Genomic DNA, 14035 nt, shown 5'->3' with positions numbered 1-14035 from the left:
TTCCCGAGAAGAATTGCACATGCTTTGTTAGGGTAGCAACGGCGCATCAGCTCTTTTGAATCTTTTCGCTCTATCTTCCCCCTCCCCCGCTCAACCCCTGTCGTAATGTTTTCGGCCTCAAAACAAACATCATAATGTGTTGTTTTGGGGGCTTGATGAAATATTGAGTGCTAGTTTATATAGGTTGGCCCGCCAAGCAAATGGGCTGCTGGTCCACCACGGACTGGGAGGCTAAAAATACAAGTGGTATGGTGAAGACGCAAGTAAAAAAACGCCATTGAGAGCCATCCACTGAAGAAAAAAATCGTTCCTAATGTGCTTCTTCAGTTGTGCCACCGTCCCCCTCTTTAATCCAGTTCATTCGGGGATAAAGCCGGTATCATTTTTTCCTGAGGGTGAACAAGTTTCAGCTAGGCCTGGGTTTTCTATTTTAACATGTGTAGCCCACGACATACAGAGACATTTGTTTCAACTTACTTTTTGAGGTCCATACCGGCCTATGGGCTTTTTCTTAAAGATCGGCAGCCTAATGTATGTTTTTAATAAAACGCAGGTCTCTGTTCTATTTATCTATACTAGCGAACATGTCTGTGCGTTGCCACGGGAGAAAAAAGCATCCCTCATACACATAGCAACGACATCCGCAAATCCCTTGAATCTTTTACGATGACGCATGACAAACAACATAATAAGTTGTATTATTGCTTATAAAACCTAAAAGTCGGATGAATTTTCAAGTGTACTCAAAGTATTATTGCATATAAAAACCTAAAAGTCGGATGATTTTTCAAGTGTACTCAAAGTGTTTCCAACTTATTGGATAAAGGAAATATCAACCTAGTTGTCGCTAACTCTTTACACCTTTATTGTAATTACTCCTCAGTGATGCCCAACAAATATTGATGAAAAGAGCAAAGTAATTTTTATTACTCAATGATAGCATGTGCATAAGAGCATTAATTTTATCTTGCTGATATTTTTTTGAGGGAAACAGCAGGACTCTGCTGCGTATTTTTATTGATTTTGCAATAAATGAGTACAAATAGTCCAACAAAAGGAAAAAAAATCTTGCTGATATATGTATTTACAACTGTAATCCAAGTCAAGATCCTTAATTTGTAGGAATCAACCTTCTCTATGATGCCAATAATAGCTCTCGTGAGAGCGTCAGACTATCATATCTACACAATTTAAATGGGGTAGGGGACATATGTAGTAGGCATTTTCAAAATCATCCATAAAAGATAGCATTTAACGTTGCATTCCAAATGTAATATTAGAAATGGTTAACATGTAGGATAATAGCATATTTCAAATGTACAAATTTTTCTAAGAAATTTTCATATATAACATTTTACATTTAAAGTTATGTTTAAAAGATATGAATATTTAGAAAAGCATTTGAATATGCCCAAAAAGAAAAAGAAAAAAGTTAAACAAAGAAAAGATGGGCCAAAATTACAAACATTACGCATGCAGCCTATCATATAAATGATGCTTGGGCGAGACAAATATATCCTACGCCACCTTGTATCTAAAGAGAAAAAATGATGAGAAAAGCAAAAAAGAAAAGAGAGAGCACGCGGGGATCGAACCTAGATCTCCCTGGTGGAAGAGAAAGCCTTCCGCCAGCGTGTTACCGAACGGCTTATGATAGAATATGAGACCTATTGGTAATGAACCCAACCAACGACCGATGCAGCGACTCAAAAAAAAACGAATCGTTTTTGACTTACCGGTGCCATGGCGGGTAAATATTTACCACTTCAGTGGCAATATTATTACTATTATCGTATATTTTATAGAGACTTATATATACATTATAAAAAACATCCCACGTGTTATTAACTTATAAAAGTAAATGTTTAACAGAAGTTGGCAAGGAAAATCCTGGTTGTTTTTGACTCACAGGCAAGGAAAATCCTGGTGATTGCATACAAAAGCTTGCGAAGATTTTAAGGACCAATGTAATAATAACGCGCTCATTTTTCTTTTTAGCAATAACTCGCTAATTTGTTAATTATATATATATATATTAATTGCTCTTTCTAACATAACATTATATATAGAACGAGCCCAGCTAATTCGTGTATTTCAAGGAAGTACAAATGGGCTGGGATTTCTTAGAAAATATAAATGGGCCGCATTGACGTGAAATTATTTGTTCACCCAGCCCATCAATTGGACTGTACATTCTAGAAAACATGGGTTAAATATATGCCACATTTTTGCAGGCTGACATGTGGGCCAATAGGTCGAAACCTACGCACGGCGTTGTCAACTTGGTCAACAAATACCCCTCAAAAAACATGGTCAAAAAATGATTATGACATCCACAGCCATTGGACTTATATCCAACGGCCGGCATGCACCTTCAATCTCTCGTCTTCTTCCTCCAGCGTCGCCAGGACCGCCTGGTCCGGCCTCCAGCGACTAGCGGCTTTGCTTAGCACGCATCGCTCCTAAGCGCTACCCCACCGCCGGCCAGGCTATCCCTCCACCCCTCCACACCTAATATTATTCTCCACCGACTGCAGCCCCATGCCGCACCAGAACCAATTATAACCATTTTCCTCCTCTCTATCTGCGACTCCACTGCCGTGTCTTCCCATCTCCGAGTCGTTCCCGTCCGGGGCCTCGCCGTCATCCACCGCCTCGCTGCGCTCGTTGCGGCGTGGTCAACAAACGAGAGTCATCGGAAGAGGACTGTACGTGGAGAGCCTGACGGCTGGGACCCACGAGGTCCATGGTCGCACGCAAGGAAAGTTCCTCCTTATTAAGCCGAAAAAAATGTGTCCTTCCCCTGACAGCTGGGACCCACCGGCTGGATCTTCGCACGGAAGGAAGTGCCTCCTTATTATGCAAAAGAAATTATTCTTCCCATTGACCGTCAGATTTGGTGGCTGACTTGTGGGCCTACTAAGCGGACATGTACGCAGGGCTTTTGTCAACTTAATCAACAATTGATTCTAGGAGCTGGACCGTTGGATGTTAATCCAACAGCCGTGCTCCTTCTTCAACCTCTGTTCTTGCTCCTGTCTCCCGTGGGTGGTACGCCGGCTCTGCTGCCACGCACCCGAACCGGTCAAGTTTCCCCCTCCTCTCCATCTCTGACTCCACTGCCGCGTCTTCCCCATCTCTGGGTCATTCCAGTCAGGGGCCTCGCCGTCGTCCATCGTCCTTGGTGCGCTCGGCACGGTGTGGTCAACGTGGTCAACAACCGAGAGTCATCAGAAGATGACTGTACGTGAGACGCTGACAGTGGGGACGCACCACGCCCATGGACGCATGCATGCAATGGAACGCAACGTGGTCAACGTGGTCAAGGAATGACTTCCATCGGAAGAGTATTGTACATGGACAGTCTGACAGCTGGGTCCATAGCCGCAGCAAGGAAGTGCCTCCTTATTACGCGGAAAATAATGATTCCTCCACCTGACAGCAGGGACCCATTGAGGGAGTCCTGGATAAGGGGGTTTCCGGACAAACGGACTATGTACTTTGGCCGGACTATTGGACTATGAAGATACGAGATAGAAGACTTCGTCCCGTGTCCAGATGGGACTCTCCTTGGCATGGAAGGAAGCTTGGTGATTCGGATGTAGATCTCCTCCTCTGTAAACCGACTCTGTGTAACCCTAGCCCCTCCGGTGTCTATATAAACCGGCGGGTTTAGTCCGTAGGACTCATTATCATCATCATTATCATCAACAATCATACCATAGGCTAGCTTCTAGGGTTTAGCCTCTCTGATATCGTGGTAGATCAACTCTTGTAATACACATATCATCCAGATCAATCAAGCAGGAAGTAGGGTATTACCTCCATCGAGAGGGCCCGAACCTGGGTAAACATCGTGTCCCGAGTCTCCTGTTACCATTAGCCTTAGATGCATAGTTCGGGACTCCCTACCCGAGATCCGCCGGTTTTGACACCGACATTGGTGCTTTCATTGAGAGTTCCTCTGTGTCATCGCTACAAGGCTAGATGGCTCCTCCATCCTTCAATCACGCTATTCGGGGTTAGACTTTTCTCCCCAGACAGATCTTCGTGTTCGGCGGCTTCGCATTGCGGGCCAATTCGCTTGGCCATCTGGAGCAGATCGATAGCTACGCCCCCGGCCATCAGGTCAGGTTTGGAAACCTAAACTACACCGCCGACATCCGCGGAGACTTGATCTTTGACGGATTCGGGTCTGTGTCAAGAGCGTCGAACAATCACGACGTGCACGACCTAGATCGGCAGTCGGACAGTATTCGGAACATCGGACCTGCTACCACTCCGGACTTCGCTCCAGAGCGGGTCGTGCCTTCCAAGGACGGGTGGATGGACCCTGCCCCGGAGGCCGCACGCTCCTCTTCATTGGAGCCGAACACAGACTCCTCTCCTAAAGGGATATGTGTCTCCGAACCCCCGGACTCACCTCCGGCCTTGTGTTCCAGGCCGCGCGCGTCCGTGCCCATTGAATCTAACTGGGCTCCAGTCATGGAGTTCACCGCCGCGGGTATCTTTCAGCACTCACCCTTCGAGACGTGCTAGATTCTTTAAGGTCTCTCTCTCTGTCAGGAGACTCCTGGCCGAACTATGTCCGGCTCGAGTGGGGAGCTGGCGACGAAGAAATTTGTTCCCCACCCACCACCCACTTAGTAGCCACGATCGATGACTTGACCGACGTGCTTAACTTCGACTCCGAATACATCAACGGTATAGACGACGATGTAGGAGAAGAACAGGAACCACCGCCCACAGGGCGCTGGACTGCCACCTCTTCATATGGCATATACATGGTGGACACTCCCAAAGAAACCAATGGCGACGAGGTAACGGGAGAAAACCCCTCGGGAAGAAAGGAAAACATGGGCGTCATCGGCGCTGCTCCAAGCCTCGCCACAACAATACCGGCACTGGAGAAGAAAAGCCAGATGGTGCCGAAGAGGAATAAGATCCTAATCAACCCACCTTCGAGCAAGCTGAACAGGAACACGGGCTGGCTAGCCCAGACGAACAGGCGACGGACGGACACTTGGAGGACGATAACTATATGCCTCCCTCCGAAGACGAGGTGAACCTCGTTGACGATGAATTCGGCATACCAGAGGATCCCATAGAGCAGGAGCGCTTCAAGCGCAGGCTTATAGCCACTGCAAGAAGCCTGAAGAAGAAGCAGCAGCAGCTCCAAGCTGACCAAGACCTGCTCGCAGACAGATGGACTGAAGTCCTGGCGGTCGAGGAATACGGACTCGAGCCCCCGAGCAGGGGATACCCAAAGCATAAACCTCTAGAAGAAGAGGCCGAAGAGCCTGAACTTCCAGCGCAAGATGAGGCCGACCGGCCACCACATGTCCGGGATAAAACAGGCTATCAGGTCGGACACCAGCCTGCACCCCCACGCTGGTTTATCATGGCTAGGGGGAATACGCAGGACCTGCGAGACATATTGGAAAACAACACAGGACAACCAAGATCGATCTACGGATCACAGGGGCACGCCATAGCTCATGACACCGATCTTCATGCCGGATACAATACTGATAAATCCGGCCAGGCCGAACATTACCGACCAGATCTAATCGGAATATGCCGCGACATAGCCCGGCACAGAGGCGTCACACACCCCCTCTGCTTCACTGATGAAGTAATGGAACATGAATTCCCAGAAGGGTTTAAACCCGTCAACATTGAGTCATACAATGGCACAACAGACCCCGTGGTGTGGATCGAGGATTTTCTTATCCACATTCACATGGCCCGCGGTGATGACCTACATGCCATCAAGTATCTCCCACTAAAGCTTAAAGGGCGAGCTAGACACTGGCTGAATAGCCTGCCAGCATACTCTATTGGCAGTTGGGAAAATTTTGAGGACGCATTCCTCGATAACTTCCAGGGCACCTATGTGCGACCACCGGATGCTGATGACTTAAGTCATATTACCCAACAGCCCCGAGAGTCAGCCAGGAAATTATAGACTCGGTTTCTCACCAAAAAGAACCAAATTGTCGACTGTCCGGACGCTGAGGCCCTGGCGGCCTTTAAGCATAATATCCACGACGAGTGGCTTTCCCTCACGACACTAATGACCCACTTTTGCGCGGGTGAGGATAGTTGGCTAGCTCGTAGCAACACCACGCCTGGAAACCCTGGTACGTCAGACATCCGTGACAGTAACGGAAAGCCACGGCGCAACAGACACAAGCGTCGAAATAATGGTGACAATGCAGAGGATACGGCAGTCAATGCTGGATTCAGCAACTCCAAATCCGGTCAATGAAAGAAGCCATTCAAAAGAAACAATCCGGGATCGTCCAGTCTGGGCCGCATACTCGACTGCTTGTGCCAGATTCATGGCACCCCCGATAAACCAGCCAATCACACTAACAGAAATTGCTGCGTGTTCAAACAGGCCGGCAAGATAAACGCCGAGAACAAGGACAAGGGGCTGCATAGCGATGATGATGAGGAACCCCGGCGGCAGAACACTGGAGGGCAGAAGAAATCCCCCCCCCCCCAAGGTAAAAACGGTGAACATGATCTATGCCACTCACATCCCAAACGAAGCGAAAGCGTGCACTCAGGGACATCTATGCGATGGAGCCCGTCGCCCCGAAATTCAACCCATGGTCATCCTGCCCGATCACCTTTGATCGTAGGGACCATCCCACCAGCATCCGCCATGGCGGCTCAGTCGCATTGGTCCTTGACCCAATCATCAATGGATTCCACCTCACGCGAGTCCTCATGGACGGCGGCAGTAGCCTGAACCTGCTTTATCAGGATACAGTGTGCAAAATGGGCATCGATCCATCACAGATCAAACCCACCTAAACCACCTTCAAAGGTGTAATTCCAGGGGTAGAGGCCCGATGCACGGGCTCAATAACACTGGAAGTGGTCTTCGGATCTCCGGATAACTTCCGAAGCGAGGAGTTAATCTTCGATATCGTCCCTTTCCGTAGTGTCTATCACGCACTACTGGGATGAACCGCGTTCACTCCTTTCAACGCGGTACCGCACTATGCATACCTCAAGCTCAAGATGACAGGACCTCGTGGGGTCATAACAGTTAATGGAAATACATACCGCTCCCTCCGTACAGAAGAACATACTGCGGCCCTCGCGACAGAAGTACAAAGCAGCCTCCTCCGACAAACAGCCAATCCGGCAACGACATCTCCGAACACCGTCAAGCGAGTCGGGAGTACCCCGCAACAGGACAGTCAGGCACGCCAGGAGCTCGATTAGCAATCCGGCCTCCACCCCATCCCCATTCAAGCGGCGTTCGTACCACGCGTGCACAATTACGCGCTCAAAATACCATGGGCATAGGTGGAGGCGAGATGACAATACGGCCAGAGTGCGGTTCAGCCGCCAGGAGGCCCGCATACCTTTTTTTCCTTTTTCAGGACCCCACTTTCGGGCAGCCCCTTCAGAAGAGATCGGATAACCGGACTCATTATGGATGGGGCACCAAGGAGGCAAGAGGCTTTTTGCACACAAGGGAATACTAGGTGGTCTTCTTCAATGATCGTTATACCTGTTCTTACATACCCGCATGTAGCCTGCCCTTGGATAGGATATGTCAAATAGTCCTATTTTTTCTGCTTAATGCAATAATTGTACACCTACGTCTTGTTGTATTGTCCAAATAAATTGGAAGTAGTACATAGCGTCAGCTTCTTATTACTATCCTCATACTTTCTGTTGAATCTTTATTCAATATTGCATCCGTACGTTTTGCTAGGGGCTTCTTATCGAGCCCCATACTATGGCAAGGAAAGCACGAACACTTTCAATAGTGCGGCACCCCGAATTTATAGCATTATATGCAGCAGCTCCAAATTATGTCTTGGGTCAATAGTTGGGTTAGCCCGGCTCCCTTGTTTTGGTACCTTATGTTCCGTTATATCGGCTAAGATAGCGCAGGGAGAACTACTGCGATTGTGTCCCGGTTCTTCCGGACGAGCACCTTAGTAGAGAAAGCCGAAAACTGACCGTCATGATGCGGCGAGAGCTGGTCGCTGTTCGCGAGGTACCAAAATCCCTAAAGATTTTTTCGCTTAAGGCGAGGAATCGGGTTCGTCCGATTTAGGCGTGTATAGCGCCCCAGTTCGGCTTTCCAAATACTACGGGCTTCGCCGAAATTTAAAATTGTAGACTTCAATGGTCAAGTGAGAGTTATAAAGTCGAATAGTACGATTGCCTTGTTCGCTGCGCCAAACACCTCCTTAAAGGACCAAAACTTTGGATAAAGAGTGTTTGGGTTTCCACGAACACCCTAGTACTAGTTACAAGGGGGCGGAAGCCCACGACTGGCCTACTTTTAGATTTTGATAAACGACCGCAGAGAAGTTAATATTTTAAATCAAACAAAGTGTTGCATAGCACAAATAAACCCGTTCTCACATTACACGGACGACATGAGTACATTCACTCAAAAATTATGTTCTTAGGACATTCATTCGCCACGAGATGAGCGCCTTTCATAACACCATCATAATATTTCTCGGGGCAGCGATGCTCCTTGCCCTCCGGGGGTCCATCCTTCATGACCTTCTCAGCATCCAGCTTGCCCCAATGCACCTTCTCACGGGCAAAGGCCCGTCGGGCACCCTCAATACATGCGGATTGCTTGATAACTTCTAGCCGTGGACGGGCATGCACCATCTGCTTCACCAGGCCAAAGTAGCTGCCGAGCAGGGGCTCGCCAGGCCACATCTGAACTATGAGATCCCCCATGGCCTGTTCGGCCGCATTGTGGAGTTCGACCAGCTGCTTCAGTTGGTCACTCAGAGGCATCGGGTGTTCAGCCCCAGTATATTGGGACCAAAACAACTTCTCCGTATAGCTCCCGTCTTCAGCGTGATAGAACTCCGCAGCATCCGAAATGCTGCGTGGCAGATCTGCGAATGCCCCTGGAGAGCTCCGGATTCGTGTAAGTAAAAGAAATGACTCCTCCACATGCCTGCTTTGCATAAAGAATGCCTTACCCTCCGCTATCTTCTTGGCAGCCAGGATTTCCTGGAGGGCCTTTTGGGCTTCGGCCTTGGCGTCGGCCGCGCTCTGGAGGGCCTTTGCAAGCTCAGACGCTTGCGTCTCGTAGTCATGCTCCAGGGAGCCGAACTTCTGTACGAGCTCCTGGAGCTCCTGATGTACCTCTCCCACCCGAGCATCTTGCTTCTCTCGCTCGGTGTGCTCAGTATCCGCCTTGGCTTCGGCCGCGGACAACGCTTCCTTCAGGGCCGCCACTTCGGTCGCGGTCCCTATCAAAAGCCATGATGCTTTTTCTTAGCATCACCAACTTTTTATCCTCTATACGACATATGGACGGGTTTTTTTTTCTCACCTCTATTCACTTCAAGCTGCTTCTTCACGAGGCCGAGCTCTTCTTCGGCCTGCCCCAGTTCGCGCTTGAGTCCGGTAACTTCAGCCGTGCGCGCAGCGGCGGTCAGCAGCAGTGCCTGCTTGATTCATACAAACAAATACTATTAGCTTCCTGCGGTTCCTTAGTTGACCCTCTGTTTGGCTTTTCTTTCCGAACACCAACCAGACCATCAGGGGCTACTATCTATCGGATGATATTTCCTCACACTTTCTTTACCTCAAAGCCTGTTAGCAGGCCGGTGCAGGCTTCGGTCAATCCGCTCTTGGCGGATCTCACCTTCTCAATCACAGTACCCATAAGTGTACGGTGTTCATCCTCGATGGAAGCGCCTCGAAGCACTTCCAACAAATTATCCGATGCCTCTGGCTCGGCGGAGGTCATTGGCGTGGCCGGCTCGCCCTCCTTCGCGAGGGACTGCTTACCGGAATCCGGAACCTTTGTAGGCTCCGGTGCAGTGACCGGCCGAGAGCCAGACTTACTGTGGCTCCCGTCAGCATAATCCATGGGGTTCTCATCCCCAATGTGTCCGGCGCCCGAGATTTTGCCTTGGGGTGTCTCCGGAACCATCGCCCCTTGCTCGGGCATCCTCCGGGTTTTCAACACCTCGGTGTCATCCGCGGGTCATGGAGAGGTCACCGTCGGGAGGGAATTCATCTCCGACTCATTCAGAGACTCCTCCGAAGAGGACTCCTCGAGATCGGACCTGGCCGGACTGCATATACGTGTTCAGCGTCATTACAAACCATGAGGTCAAAATTCGTACGAAAAATATTACGGAATGCGGATACTTACGACCTCGCCCGGGGTTTGCCCCTGGGCAGCCACTCCTCGTCACTAAAAGCGGCGGTAGTGGATTGATCTGGAAGGGACGCCTTGCCCTTCTTCGGCGTCCCGGCCTCCCTCGACGGGGCGGCCTTCCTTTTCTTCTCCTCCCTAGCGCGGGGAGGAGGCATCTCTTCATGTTCTCCCCCGTCCTCGGGGGGAGAATCTTCCTCGTCATCTTTGGATGACGACTCTATCACGGCCCTGCGGCGGTGACCTTTTCTGGTCCCCGTGGCCACCTTCTTGGACCACTCGGCCCCCTCAGTTGAGGCAGCCTTCTTCTTCTTCTTCATCTCCTCCCCTTCATGGGAGGAGTGCGCCTCGTCCTCTTTTGGCAAGGCGCCGGGTGCGGCCTAGTGCCGAAGACCCCTTCGGGTCCCTGTGGCCTTCTTTTCGGCCTTTTCCTCTGGCACCTTGTAAGGCGTCGGAACCAGCATCTCCGCCAGGAGTGCGCTTACTGGGTCCTCACACAATGGAGCCGGACAGCCGATCCGCTCCGTGATAACCCACAAGTGTAGGGGATCGCAACAGTTTTTGATAAGTAAGAGTGTCGAACCCAACGAGGAGCTAAAGGTAGAATAAATATTCCCTCAAGTTCTATCGACCACCGATACAACTCTACGCACGCTTAATGTTCGCTTTACCTAGAACAAGTATGAAACTAGAAGTACTTTGTAGGTGTGATAGGATAGGTTTGCAAGATAATAAAGAGCGCATAAATAAAAGTTAGGGCATGTTTAGATAAAGAAGCAATAAAAGTAAATATAGCGAGTGTGGAAAAGTGGTGGTAGGAGTAGTGGAATTGTCCCTAAGCAATTGACTATGTTACTAGACCGATAATCACTATTGCAATTCTATTTGAGGGAGAGGCATAAGCTAACATACTTTCTCTACTTGGATCATATGCACTTATGATTGGAAATCTAGCAAGCATCCGCAACTACTAAAGATTCATTAAGGTAAAACCCAACCATAGCATTAAAGCATCAAGTCCCCTTTATCCCATACACAACAATCCCCTTACTCGGGTGTGTGTTTCAGTCACTCACGCAACCCACTATAAGCGAATCATGAATGCATTGCAACACCCTACAACGTGAATTCCTCACGCTTGCGCGACATGGAGGGCACCATAGGACAGCACCAATAATAAAACATGCAACTCAAACCAATCATAGCAATTCATCAATCACCGATAGGACAATGGAAATCTACTCAGACATCATAGGATGGCAACACATCATTGGATAATAATATGAAGCATAAAGCACCATGTTCAAGTAGAGGGTATAGCGGGTTGCGGGAGAGTGGACTGCTGGATATAGAAGGGGGAAGGTGATGGAGATGTTGGTGAAGATGACGGCGGTGTTGGTGAAGATCGCGGTGATGATGATGGCCCCCGGCAGCGTTCCAGCGCCACCGGAAGCAAGGGGGAGAGAGGGCCCCTTCTTATTATTCTTCCTTGACTTCCTCCCTAGATGGGTGAAGGGTTTCCCCTCTAGTCCTTGGCTCCCATGCCTTGGTAGGGGCGAGAGCCCCTCCGAGATTGGATCTATCTCTCTGTTTCTGCGTTCTCAGATTATATCCCTTCACCGTTTCTTAAATATCCGGAGATCCATAACTCCCATTGGGGTGAATCTTTCGCCCAGAGTTTTCACATAAAATTAGCTTTCTTGTGGCAAAAGAAGGGCATCAACCGCCTTACGGGTGGCCCACGAGAGCCCAGAGCGCGCCTGCCTCCCTCGGGCGCGCCCCCCTATCTCATGGCCACCTCGGACACTGTTTCGCGTTGATTCTTCCTCCGGAAAATCCCAAATATTCCAAAATAATTCTCCGTCCGTTTTTATCCCGTTTGGACCCCGTTTGATATTGGTTTTCTGCGAAACATAAAACATGCAACAAACAGGAACTGGCACTGGGCACTAGATCAATATGTTAGTCCCAAAAATAGTATAAAAAGTTGCCAAAAGTATATGAAAGTTGTAGAATATTGGCACGTAACAATCAAAAATCATAGATACAATGGAGACGTATCAGCATCCCCAAGCTTAATTCTTGCTCGTCCTCGAGTAGGTAAATGATAAAAATGATAATTTTTGATGTGGAATGCTACCTAGCATAATCTTGATCATATGTCTAATCATGGCATGAATATTAAGACACGAGTGATTCAAAGAAATAGTCTATCATTTGACATAAAAAACGATAATACTTCGAGCGTACCAATAAAGCAATCATGTCTTTTCAAAACAATAAGGCCAAAGCAAGCTTATCCCTACAAAATCATACAGTTTGGCCATGCTTCATTTTCGTCACACAAAATGCTCCCATCATGCACAACCCCGATGACGAGCCGAGCAATTGGTTCATACTTTTTAACGCGCTTCAACTTTTTCAACCCTCACGCAATACATGAGCGCAAGCCATGGATATAGCACTATAGGTGGAATAGAATATAATGATGGAGGTTATGTGGAGAAGACAAAAAGGGATAAAGTCTCACATCGACGCGGCTAATCAACGGGCTATGGAGATGCCCATCAATTGATGTCAATGCAAGGAGTAGGGATTGCCATGCAACGGATGCACTAAGATCTACAAGTGTATGAAAGCTCAAACTAAAAACTAAGTGGGTGTGCATCCAACTTGCTTGCTCATGAAGACCTAGGGCATTTGAGGAAGCCCATCGTTGGAATATACAAGCCAAGTTCTATAATGAAAATTCCCACTAGTATATGAAAGTGACAACATAAGAGACTCTCTATATGAAGAACATGGTGCTACTTTGAAGCACAAGTGTGGAAAAAGGATAGTAGCATTGCCCCTTTTCTTTTCTTTTCTTTTCTTTTTTTTCTTTTTTTCTTTTCGATGGGCTTGTTTGGCCCCCTTTTTTTATTTAGGCTTCTTTGGCCTTTCCCTTTTTTTTATTTTTTCTTTTTTTCCATGGGGCAATGCTCTATAATGATGATCATCACACTTTTATTTACTTACAACTCGTTATTACAACTCGATACTAGAACAAAGATATGACTCTATATGAATGCTTCCGGTGGTGTACTGGGATGTGCAATGATCTAGCATAGCAATGACATCAAAAAACGGACAAGCCATGAAAACATCATGCTAGCTATCTTACGATCGTGCAAATCAATATGAGGATGAATGCTCAAGTCATGTATATGATGATGGTGGAAGTTGCATGGCAATATATCTCGGAATGGCTATGGAAATGCCATAATAGGTAGGTATGGTGGCTGTTTTGAGGAAGATATAATGAGGCTTATGTGTGATAGAGCGTATCATATCACGGGGTTTGGATGCACCGGCGAAGTTTGCACCAACTCTCGAGGTGAGAAAGGGCAATGCACGGTACCGAAGAGAATAGCAATGATGGAAATGTAAAAGTGCGTATAATCCATGGACTCACATTAGTCATAAAGAACTCATATACTTATTGCAAAAGTTTATTAGCCCTTGAAGAAAAGTACTACTACGCATGCCCCTAAGGGGGATATATTGGTAGGAAAAGACCATCGCTCGTCCCTGACTGCCACTCATAAGGAAGACAATCAAAGAAACACCCCATGCTTCAAATTTGTCACACAACGGTTACCATACGTGCATGCTGCAGGACTTGGAAACCTCAACACAAGTGTCTCTATAATCCACAACCACCCACTAGCATGACTCTAATATCACCATCTTTATATCGCAAAACTATTGCAAGGAATCAAACATATCATATTCAACGATCTACAAGTTTATGTAGGATTTTATGACTAACCATGTGAATGACCAATTCCCGTAATCTCTATAAATAGATATAAGTGA

Source organism: Triticum aestivum, chromosome 5B, assembly GCF_018294505.1.
Source record: "Triticum aestivum cultivar Chinese Spring chromosome 5B, IWGSC CS RefSeq v2.1, whole genome shotgun sequence".
Classification (NCBI taxonomy): Eukaryota; Viridiplantae; Streptophyta; class Magnoliopsida; order Poales; family Poaceae; genus Triticum; species Triticum aestivum.
This window is presented reverse-complemented; position numbering follows the sequence as displayed.